The 12,724-nt window shown below is 39.1% G+C and overlaps 1 long non-coding RNA gene across 1 annotated transcript; it reads left to right on the top strand.

Annotated features, from left to right (window-relative positions):
* The first annotated feature begins 55 nt into the window (after positions 1–55).
* On the top strand, positions 56–4,075 carry LOC130544106 (uncharacterized). The gene is made up of 3 exons (XR_008960092.1): positions 56–267; positions 540–701; positions 2,218–4,075. It is a non-coding gene; the product is annotated as an uncharacterized LOC130544106 (long non-coding RNA).
* Positions 4,076–12,724: the final 8,649 nt, after the last annotated feature.

Genomic DNA, 12,724 nt, shown 5'->3' with positions numbered 1-12,724 from the left:
CGGCTGGCAAATCCCCGGAAGCTGGGACCCTGGACTCTCAGAATGCTCCCAGCATCCAACTCGGCTACGCGTAGCAAAAGCGCTTTTTCCAAAGTCAACCCGGAGTTCGTTCTAGTCTTTGCTGCAAGAGTAGGTCCCGCCTCGGCGAGCCTCGCGGCTCAGTTGTCTTTTATGCTGCTGTCAAACAACATCTTTGATGAATGGTTGTAGTCTTTGATGAATGGTTCTCAAGGAAGGCTGAGGAACGCATTCTGGACTCCAGAGAAGGTGGAGATGGGAAAGGGGGTGGGGGGAGTTGGTGACCAGGGACTTAGGCTTTAGTGAGCGGGAACATCTCAGGTAAGGTCCATGAGAATAACCCTGAGCTAGGCCACCAGCTTACCTCGTTTACGAGAGACTGGAGCAGGGTCTGGCAGTTGGACAGATGGGTGCGTCTTCCTCTGGGTGAGTTTGTGGGTCCAGGTCGGTTAGTGGGACCTTAAATGGAGTTGTTTATATTCATGCGATGTTTGTGCTAGTGTGAATCTTTGTTTCCTTAGGTGTAAGGCGGTTTGTGTTGGAGATTATATACCACTGTTGAAAAGCAACAATACGTGGTCGTGAATTGATATTGTGATCATATGCAAAGGTCTCTTTGGACGGAAAGACGAGATCTATGACATTGTGTGTGAATATCAGTAATCGAGGACGACTTAATATTTGTGAGATTTTTTTATAGACTTCTCTTTTGTGTGCATACTATGGTGATTATGAAAGGGGATCACTCTCCAGCTGAGATTAAAAAAAAAAAAAACACACAAAACAGTGCAGCGTTATCTGGCTTAGTATGTGTTAGTTTGATTATCTGACTGCCAGTCACTATATGTGCCTGAATAATTGTGACTATGTTAGGATAGTGAGTTTCATTATTTCCACAGTTTCATTATCTATAAAATAGAGTAGTGTTATTACATCTTCTTGGAGTATCAGATTTAAGATGCAGAAAAATATTTGCAATTTATCTGCCATATGATTTTAAAATGATATTTTATCATGAATCAATGCTGTTTTATCAGAAAGAATGCAAATCAACATTTTAAAAGAAAGAAGTAATCAAAGTAACGTCCAGTCATGGAGTGGCTGCTGTAGGTTTCCGATCTTCTGTAATGTTCAGGGTACTTAACCAGGTAACTTTGAAAACCCTAGACTAAGGAAATAATTTCCTACTTATGGAAGCAGGTAGATTAGAGCAGACCCCAGAATTAGGGAATCAGATGTCCTAGTTTATAGGTCATGCAAGGAAAGGAACCTGTTTGAGACTGCATAGTCTATCAGAACACTACTTGTCTTATTCAAAAAGTGATAATTACATTTTGTCATATTCTGAGTAAACAAAAACCAGGCTACCATATCCTGAACAGTGCCTGATTCCTCTGTTGCAGTTGGCAATTTTGAACCTAAATATTTGTATTTCTTCTGACATTTCTGACACTTTTTCTTCAGATCTGAAATGGTAGATAAAAATAGATGAAGAGCTAATGGATGTAGTATTAGGGAAGAAGATAAAATTCCTTTTCTATCACAATTTCAGAAGAAACTCCCGAATGTTCCTGGGGAAAAAAAAGGTTTTTTTCCTGACCTTTTTTGTTGTTGTTTCTCCTCCAAAAGTCTCTCTTTTGCTTCATCCTAACTAGTTTCATCACAAGTAAAAATCCTTGAAATTCCCTGTCATAAAACATAGTTACATTGGTTTCACTAATATCACTGTAGTAACAAATCTGGAAATGAAACATGCCCATCAAAAGTAGGATGGATAATTAGGTGTGGAATACTTTTACACTAGAATAGTACACAGCAGTGAAAATTACTGAATCTAACATATGATGAGCAATGAGCCATAGAAATATATATATACTGTTCCACTCATAAAATTTTAGAAAGAAGCAAAATAAATGATACTTTGTGCTTAAGTGGAAGGTAATGGAAAACAAGGATGTGGTAAATAAATTCAGGAATGTAGTAAATTCAGAGAGGAGGAAACATGAAAAGATACGATTGCAAAGGGATTCAAAGTTATTTCATGACCCCACTGGCTGCTCTGAAAAGCCGTCTTTGCATTGTTCCCGTGTCCAGCTCCCGGTTTGCTGTGACCACCTCTGCTGCGCACCTCATCCACCACCACACACTCCGGCAACTTTATTGCCAGAGTCCTCCAACTCTTGCTTTCTTTTTAATCAGCTGCATCGGATCACCGGTGTGCCACGTCATGTCAGAGACAGCCGTGGACACCAGCTCCGAGATCACCACCAAGGACTTACAGGAGAATTGTGGAGGAGGCAGAGAATGGAAGAGACACACCTTTTAATGGAAAAGCTCATGAGGAAAATGGGGAGCAGGAGGCCAACAAGATGAAGAAGAGGTAAAAGGGGGCGGGAGGAAGAGGAGGAGAAATTGGAAGGTGATGGCGAGGAAGAGGATGGAGAGGAAGATGGGGAGGCTTAGGCAGCTACGGACACACAAGCAGTAGATGATGAGGATGATGATGTCGACACCAAGAAACAGAAGACCTATGAGGGGGGTGCCTGGGTGGCACAGCGGGTAAGTGTCTGCCTTTGGCTCAGGGCGTGATCCTGGCATTATGGGATCGAGCCCCACATCAGGCTCCTCCGCTATGAGCCTGCTTCTTCCTCTCCCACTCCCCCTGCTTGTGTTCCCTCTCTCGCTGGCTGTCTCTATCTCTGTCAAATAAATAAATAAAATCTTTTAAAAAAAAAATGAAGAAGACCTATGAGGATGACTGGACAGCAACAAAGGAAAAGTTAAATTTAACAACAACAAAGGCTACCATAACCTATTCACCCCTCCCCCCCCATCTCAGATTCTGAACGTGGTCACTTTCAAGGGGAGAGTCCCACACACCCATGCCCCACGTGGTCAGTGCCACCTACAAATGACACACCACTCCACCACCCACCCAAAACCACAACAGGAATCTGCAACAGGGAAGAAAAAAAGAACCAAAACTTCCACGGCCCTGCTTTTTTTCTTAAAAGCATTTCAAAAGGGGAAATTTGTATTTTATAATTATATTTTTGTACATATTGTTAGAGGTCAGCCATTTTTAGTGATCTCAGATGGCCAAACCAGCCTTGTGAGCGCCCTCTGCCCTACTTCTGACTTTCTTGTGGTGTGACCCTATTCGTTATAATCTCAAAGGTGAAAATAAAACCTTGTAAAAAAAAAAAAAAAGCAAAACAACAGCAAAAAATCTTATTCCGAGTGTTCTAGTAATTTTTTTGTGTGTATGTACTTAGCTGTACTGTAAGTAGTTGGTTTCTATGAGATGGTTGAAAAGGCCAAAGGTAAAAGTTTTTTTTTTCTTTTTTTGCCTATGAAGTTTCTGTTTATTTTCTTTGGTCTGTTTGATGTATATGTGGAACAATGTTATCCAACAATAAACCAGAATTTTATTTTGCTGAGTTGTTCTAACAACAACAAAAAGTTATTTTATGTATTGTATTTCTTAAACTGGATTATATTTACACAATTGTTTGCTGTTACTTTGATATATTCCTCGTCAGTTATAAGTATTAGTTTATCAGTGATGAAATTAAAAACATTTTAATATAGGAATTGAATATGTAACTGTGTGTATTTTTAAATATGTGACTATAAACGTGGAGAAAGATGTGGGATATGTACATCGGATTTTTAACATGTTCTACATTGAGGGACTGTAGGTACTTGTGAAGGTGTATGTACAAAGGAGAAACGGATAGGTAACCAATGAAGTTCTTGTTAAAAGTATAGTTCTTGTTAAAAGTATAAAATACATACACACATCTCTGTTATTTACATGTATATGTGTTAAAAGATGGTTTATGGAGTATGAGAAACAAACTGAGGGCCTCAGAGGGGAGGGGGGTGGGGGAATGGGATAGACTGGTGATGGGTAGTAAGGAGGGCACGTATTGCATGGTGCACTGGGTGTTATACACAACTGATGAATCATCGAACTTTACATCAGAAACCGGGGTGTACTGTATGGTGACTAACATAATATAATAAAAAACATTAAAATAAAAAAAATGTGTAACTGTGGTGATGGATATTAACTGGACGTTTTGGATATTAACTAGATCTTTTGCAATACATGCAAATGTTGAATCATGTTGTATGCCTGAAACTAATATACTGTTGTATGTCAATTATACCTCAATAAAAGATAAATTAAAAACTCAAAAATAAAAAAGTAAAAAAAATAAAAGATGGTTTTAAAAATACTAAGAATTATTATCACAAGATAGTAGGCTTTCAAGTGTTTTCACTTTATATTTTTATGTCCTGCTTGAATTTTTTACATAGTCTATTTTGTCTGATATGATTATGGACACCCCTGCTTTCTTTTGGCTACCATTTGCATAGAATGTCTTTTTCCATACTTCACTTTCAGCCTATATGTGTCCTTAAATCTAAAGTGAGTGTCTTATAGACAACATATAGTTGGATTATGTTTATACATTCAGCACTCTATCTTTTGATTGGGGAGTTTAATGCATTTATATCTAAAATAATTATTGACAGTGAAGGACTTACTGTTAACATTTTGTTGTTTTCTATTTGTCCTGTGTCTTTTTTCTCCCTCTTTTCCTCTCTTACTATCTTCCTTTATGCTTCAGCAATTATTTTTTGTAGTGTCATGCTTTGATTCCTTTCCTTTTTTTTGGTGTGTATCTTCTATCAGTATTGCCTTTGTGGTTATTATGAGGCTTATATAAAACATCTTGTGGTTATAGCCATCTGTATTAAGCTGACAACTACTTAATTTAAGTTGCATAGAGATACTCAACACTTTTCTCTCCCCTCACATTTTGTTATTGATGTCATGAATTGTGTCTTTTTATATTGTGCATCTATTAACACATTTTAGTTTACTTTCTTACACGTCTGTCTTTTAACTTCTATACCCAGAATTAAAAGTGATTTATGTACCACCATTACAGTTTTATAATATTCTGTATTTGTCTATGTACTTAACAGTGAGCTTTATACTTGCGTTTGCTTTTTTTTTTTTTTTAAGTAATCTCTACACCCAATGTGGGGCTTGAACTCACAACCTCAAGGTCAAGAATCACATGCTCCACCAACTGAGCCAGCCAGGCACCCCTCATATGCTTTTATATTACTAATTAGCATTCTTTCATTTTAACTCGAAGGATTCCCTTTAGCATTCCTTGTAAGGCAGATCTAGCAGTGATGAAGTCCCTCAGCTTTTGTTTTTCTGGGAAAGTCTTTATTTCTCCTTCATTTTCGAAGGATGGTTTTGCCAGATATATTAGTTCTTGACTGGCATTTTTTTCTTTCAGCATGTTGAATATATTATCCCACTCCCTTCTGGTCTGCAAAGCATCTGCTGAGAGTCTTACAGGGTTTTCCATATACATGACAAGCTGCTTTTCTCTTGCTGCTTTCAAAATTGTCTCTTTATCTTTGAGTTTTGACAATTTGATTATACAGTTGACCCTTGAACAACATAGGTTTGAACTGTACAGGTCAACTTATACATAGATTTTTTTTTTTTATAAATACAGTACAGTACTGTCCATGTATTCTGTCTTCCTTATAATTTTCTTTTTTAAAAGATTTATTTATTTTAGAGAGAGAGTGCACAAGCAGGGAGAGAGGGAGAGACAGAACCCCAAGCAGACTCCCCACTGAGTGCAGAGTCCAACATAGGGCTCAAAACCACCACCCCAAGAGCATGACCTGAGCCGAAATCAAGAGTCAGACACTCAACTGACTGAGCCACCCAGGCACCCCTGTCTTCCTTATGGTTTTCTTAATAACATGTTCTTTTCTCTAGTTTATTGTAAGAATACAGTATATTATATAGATAACATACAACATATCTGTTAATCCACTGTTTATGTTATCAGTAATGCTTTTGGTCAACAGTAGGCTATTAAGTTTAAAGGAAAGTCAAAGTTATACATGGATTTTTTTTTCACTGTATGTTGATAAGATGGGATCAGTGCTCCCAATCCCCACATTGTTCAAGGCTCAACTATAATGTGTCTCAGTGTGGGCTTCTTTGGATTCATCCTACTCGAAATCTACAGGGCTACTTGAATCTGCCATCCATTTTCTTCCCCCAACTTGGGAAGTTTTTAGCCATTATTTTTTAAAATAAGTTTTCTGCAAACAGGGGTTCAGAGGGGAGGGGGTGGGGGAATGGGATAAGCTGGTGATGGGTAGTAAGGCAGGCACGTATTGCATGGTGCACTGGGTGTTATACGCAACTAATGAATCAAGGAACTTTACATCAAAAACCAGGGATGTACTGTATGGTGACTAACATCATATAATAAAAAAATATTATTATAATAAAAAATAAATAAATAAGTTTTCTGCCCCCTTCTCTTTCCTTTTTTCTCTGGGACTCCCATAATGCATATATTTGTCCATTTTATGGTATTCCATAAGTCCCTTAGGCTTTCTTCACTCTTTTTTTCATTTTTCTTTTTATTCCTCTGACTGGATAACTTTAAGTGATCTATCTTTGAATTCATTGATTATTCTGCTTGATCAAGTCACCTGTTGAATCCCTCTAGTGAATTTTTCAGTTCAATTATTATATTCGTTAGTCTGCAGATTTCTGTTTGGTTCTTTTTTTTTTTTTAATAACCCTCTTTGTTGATATTCTCATTTTGTTTGTGCATCATTTTCTTGAGCATGTAAAGCGTCTTTATGATGGTTATTTTGAATTATTTTTTAGGTAAGTCATATACTTCCATTCCTTTAGGATCAATTTCTGGAGGTTTATTTTGCTCCTGGGTTTGAGCCATGCTTATTTCTTTATATGTATCATAACTTTGTGTTCAGATCTATGATTTCAAAAGACAACCACTTTTTCCAGTCTTTATGGACTGGCTTCATATAGAAGACCATCGCCAATAAGCCTGGGGAGAGATTCTGGAGTCCTCTGAAATCTTTTTTTGTAGGTGTGCAACTTCTCTGGGACTATGTGTGCAATTTCTCAATTAGAGAGGCTTGCCAGTTTCTTTTATAGGAGTGTATTACACACTCTAGTATATGTTTGTTGTACTGCAAGTTGTCTGGTTCTATAGCAGCAAGCTATCCTCTCTCCCTTGTTCTCAATGGCCAGGAGGCATCCCAAGTATGCTGGCTCCCCATTAGTGCCCTAAGGTAAGACAAATACCAGTCTGTCAGACAGCCTTCTGGATTGCATGGAGCTGGACACATGCTCCACTTCTCTCCCTCCCTTACAAGGGAAAAGCCTCAGGTTATGCTCCTCCTGATTAAACCAAAGCATACTGACTGCAGCAAACTATTCCCCACCTGTCTTTCCCGCCCCCCCCAGGGGTTTTTCTTTTTCTTCTTAATTTTAATGTTTTTTTTTTAATATATTATGTTAGTCACCATACAGTACATCCCTGGTTTCTGATGTAAAGTTCAATGATTCATTAGTTGCGTATAACACCCAGTGCACCATGCAATACGTGCACTCCTTACTGCCCATCACCAGTCTATCCCGTTCCCCCACCTCCCTCCCCTTTGAAGGCCTCAGTTTGTTTCTCAGAGTCCATAGTCTCTCATGCTTCATTCCCCCTTCTGATTACCCCCCCTTTCCTTATCCCTTTCTTCCCTACTGATCTTCCTAGTTCTTATGTTCCATAGATGAGAGAAATCATATGATAATTGTCTTTCTCTGCTTGACTTATTTCACTTAGCATTATCTCCTCCAGTGCCATCCATGTCACAGCAAATGTTGAGAACTCGTTCTTTCCGTTAGTTGAGGGATATTCTATTGTATATATGGACCACAGCTTCTTAATCCACTCATCTGTTGAAGGGCATCTCAGTTCCTTCCATGATTTAGTTATTGTGGACAATGCTGCTATGAACATTGGGGTGCATGTGGCCCTTCTCTTCACTATGTCTGTGTCTTTGGGGTAAACACCTAGTAGTGCAATGACTGGGTCATAGGGTAGCTCAATTTATAACTTTTTAAGGGACCTCCACACTGTTTTCCAAAGTGGTTGTACCAACTTGCATTCCCACCAACAGTGTAAGAGGGATCCCCTTTCTCCACAACCTCTCCAACATTTGTTGTTTCCTGCCTTGTCATTTTTTTTCCATTCTAACTGGCGTAGCGTGGTATCTTAGTGTGGTTTTGATTTGCATTTCCCTGATGGCTAATGATTTTGAACATTTTTTCATGTGTCTGTTAGCCATTTGTATGTCATCATTGGAAAAGTGTCTGTTCATATCTTCTGCCCATTTTATGATTTGTTTATTTGTTTCTCGTGTATTGAGTTTGAGAAGTTCTTTGTAGATCTTGGATACCAGTCTTTTATCTGTAGCATCCTTTGCAAATATATTCTCCCATTCTGTGGGCTGCCTCTTAGTTTTTTTGACTGTTTCCTTGGCTGTGCAGAAGCTTTTTATCTTGATGAAGTCCCATAGGTTCATTTTATCTTTTGTTTCTCTTGCCTTTGGAGATGTGTCATGAAAAAGGTTGCTTTGGCTGATGTCATAGAGGTTGCTGCTTATGTTCTCCTCTAGGATTTTGATGGATTCCTGTCTCACATCGAGGACTTTCATCCATTTGGAGTTTATCTTGTGTATGGTGTGAGAGAGTGGTCAAGTTTCATTCTTTTGCATATAGCTGACCAATTTTCCCAGCACCATTTATTGAAGAGACGGTCTTTTTTCCACCGGATGTTTTCTCCTGCTTTATCAAAGATTAGTTGCCCAAAGAGCCGAGGGTCCATTTCTGGGTTCTCTATTCTGTTCCATTGGTCTGTGTGTCTGTTTTTGTGCCAGTACCATGCTGTCTTTGTAATCACAGCTTTGTAGTACAGCTCGAAATCTGGCATTGTGATGCCCCCAGCTTTGTTTTTCCTTTTCAACAGTTCCTTGGAGATTCGGGGCCTTTTCTGGTTCCATACAAATTTAAGGACTATTGGTTCCAGTTCTTTGAAAAATGTCCTCGGTATTTTGATCGGGATAGCATTGAAAGTGTAGATTGCTCTGGGTAGCATGGACATTTTAACTATGTTAATTCTTCCGATCCATGAGCGTGGAATATTTTTCCATCTTTTTATGTCTTCCTCAATGTCTTTCAAGAGTGATTTGTAGTTTCTAGAATATAGGTCCTTTAGGTCTCGGGTTACGTTAATTCCAAGGTAATGTATGGTTTTTGGTGCTATTGTAAATGGGATGGATTCCCTAATTTCTCTTTCTTCAGTCTCATTATTCGTGTATAGAAATGCAACTGATTTCTGAGCATTGATTTTTGTATCCCGCCACGTTACTGAATTGCTCTATAACTTCTAATAGTTTGGGAGTGGATTCTTTTGGGTTTTCCATATAGAGTATCATGTCATCTGCGAAGAGAGACATTTTGACTCCTTCTTTGCTGATTTGGATACCTTTGATCCCTTTTTGTTGTCTGATTGCTGTTGCAAGGACTTCTAGTACTATGTTGAATAATAGTGGCGAGAGTGGGCATCCTTGTCGTGTTCCTGATTTTAAGGGAAAGGCTTCCAGCTTTTCCCCATTGAGAATAATATTTGCTGTAGGCTTTTCATAGATGGCTTTTATGAGATTGAGAAATGTACCCTCTATTCCTACACCCTGAAGGGTTTTAATCAGGGAAGGATGCTGTATTTTGTCAAATGCTTTTTCTGCATCAATTGAGAGGATCATATGGTTCCTGAGTCTTTTCTTGTTGATATGATGTATCACACTGATCGATTTGCAAATGTTGAGCCACGCTTGCATCCCAGGTATGAATCCCACTTGGTCGTGATGGATAATCCTTTTAATGTACTGTTGGATTCTATTAGCAAGGATCTTTTTGAGGATTTTGGCGTCCATATTCATTAGGGAAATCGGTCTGTAATTCTCCTTTTTGATGGGGTCTTTGCCTGGTTTGGGGATCAAGGTAATATTGGCCTCATAGAATGAGTTTGGTAGCTTTCCTTCTGTTTCTATTTTTTGAAATAACTTTAGGAGAATAGGTATTATTTCTTCTTTGAATGTTTGGTAGAATTCCCCAGGAAAACCATCCGGGCCTGGAGTTTTGTTATTTGGAAGGTTGTTTATCACTGACTCAATCTCTTCATAATTAATTGGCCTGTTTAAAAAATCAATTTCTTCCTGTTTCAGTCTTGGTAGTTTATAGGTTTCCAGGAAGGCCTCCATCTCTTCCAGATTGCCTAATTTATTGGCATATAGCTGTTGATAAAAGTTTCCGATAATCCTTCCGATTTCATTGGTGTTGGTTTTGAACTCTCCTTTTTCATTCATAATTTTATTAATTTGGGTCCTTTCTCTATTCTTTTGGATAAGTCTTGCCAGTGGTCTGTCAATTTTATTAATTCTCTCAAAGAACCAGCTTCTAGTTCTGTTGATCTGCTCTACTGTACTCCTGGTTTCTAATTCATTGATTTCTGCTCTAATCTTGGTCAACTGCTTCCTCGTGCGTGGATTAGGCCTGTCCCTCTGTTGCTGTTCTAGCTTCTTGAGGTGAGAATATAAAAACTGCATTTTAGATTTTTCTATTCTTTTGAGTGAGTCTTGGATGGCTATGTATTTCCAACTTAGGACTGCCTTTGCAGTATCCCATTGGTTTTGGACCGTTGTGTTTTCATTCTCATTGGTCTCCCTAAATTGTTTAAATTGATTTTTGATTTCCTGGTTTATCAAATCATTCCTGAGCAGGATGGTTCTTAGTCTCCAAGTGTTTGAGTTTCTTCCAAATTTTTCCTTGTGGTTGAGTTCCAATTTCAAAGCACTGTGGTCTGAGAATATGCAGGGAATAATTTCAGTCTTTTGGTATTGGTTGAGACCTGTTTTGTGACCCAGAACATGGTCTATTCTTGACAATGTTCCATGGGCATTAGAATAGAATGAGTATTCTTTGGTTCTGGGGTGTAGTGTTCTATATATCTATGAGGTCCAACTCATCGAGTATGGCATTCAAAGCCCTTGTTTCTTTGTCGATTTTCTGCTTAGGTGCTCTGTCTATTTCTGTTAGTGGAGTGTTGAGGTCCCCTACTATTAACATATTTTTATCTATATGTCTCTTTATTCTGGTTAAGAGTTGGCTTGTGTATCTTGCTGCTCCCCTGGTGGGGGCATAGACATTTATAATTGTCATATCCACTTGTTGGATACATCCTTTAAGAATAATATAGTGCCCTTCTGTGTCCCTAACTATAGTCTTTAGTTTAAAATCCAATCTGTCTGATATGAGAATTGCTACCCCAGCTTTCTTTTGAGGTCCATTGGCATGAAAGATGGTATTCCATCCCTTTACTTTCAGTCTGGATGTATCTTTAGGTTCAAAATGAGTCCCTTGTAGACAGCAAATGGATGGGTCATGTCTTACTATCCAATCTGCAACCCTGTGGTGTTTCATGGGAGCATTTAGGCCATTTACATTGAGACTGATTATTGAGAGAGATGATTTTAATGATGCCATGTTGCCAGTAAAGTCTTCGTTTCTATACATTGTGACTTTCTGTTCTGTGTCACTCTTGGGGCCTTTTTACTTTTATAGAACCCCCCACAATATCTCCTGTAGTTCTGGTTTCGTGGTTACGAAATTGGTCAGTGACTGGCGATTCTGGAAGGTCTTTATCTCTCCATCAATTCTGAATGACAGCCTTGCTGGATAAAGGATCCTTGGCTGCATGTTTTTCTCTGAAAGAACTTTAAAAATGCCCCCCCCAACCCTTTCTCTCATTCCAGGTCTGTGTAGACAGGTCTGACATAATTCTGATACCTTTGCCTTGGTACATGAGAAATTTCTTTGCCCTGGCCGGTTTCAATACTGTATCCTTGGATCTAATATTTGCGAAATGCACTATGACGTGACATGGCATAGGTTTGTCGTGGTTGAGCTTGGGAGGGGTCCTCTCTGCCTCTTGGACACGAATGTTTGTTTCCCTTGCTAGATTAGGGAAGTTTTCAGCTACAATTTGTTCAAATATCTCTTCTAGACCTCTGTTTTTCTCCACCCCCTCAGGGATGCCTATGATTCTGACATTGGAACTTTTCATTGAGTCAGTAATCTCCCGTAACCTACATTCTTGAGCATGGATTTTTTTTTGAGTCCAGATTCTATTTTAGCTTTCTCTTCTACTACCCCATCCTCCAATTCGCTGATACCTTCTTCCGCCTCATTGACCCTGGCCGTCAGAGCTTCTAGTTTTGACCGCATTTGGCTCATAGAATTTTTAATTTCTGCCAGATTCGCTCTCATTTCGCCCTTAGAGATTCTATATTCTCATTAACATTTTCATTAATACTTTTTTCAAGTCTGCACATCATCTTGACCATTGTTACTCTGAATTCCATTTCTGATAATTTGGTTATATCCATATCCATTAGTTCTGTGGCAGAGGCCACAGACTCATTGTCTTTTCTTTGCTGGGGGGATTTCTCCTTCTCGTCATTCTGAGAGGTTGCGGGGTTGTCCAGAGCCCAAATTATTGACCGGGACCCAGGCCGTGTGCTCTTGTTTTATAGGGATCTTAGGGATGTTGGCTTCTTGATTTTTCAGCCTGCCTTCTGGGGGAGGGGCCTGCTGCGCTGATACTCAGGCAACCCTGTTTGGGTAGAGTCTCCGTGTCCCCTGCGAGGGGGGATGGGGATGGGGATGGGCACACTGTGAGCCGGTGTTTCCAGGCTTTTGTTCTCTGGTGGCTTTCCC

Source organism: Ursus arctos, unplaced genomic scaffold (genome assembly GCF_023065955.2).
Source record: "Ursus arctos isolate Adak ecotype North America unplaced genomic scaffold, UrsArc2.0 scaffold_19, whole genome shotgun sequence".
Lineage (NCBI taxonomy): Eukaryota > Metazoa > Chordata > Mammalia > Carnivora > Ursidae > Ursus > Ursus arctos.
The sequence above is the reverse complement of the archived record's forward strand: the minus strand, read 5'-3'. Positions and strand labels throughout refer to the sequence as shown.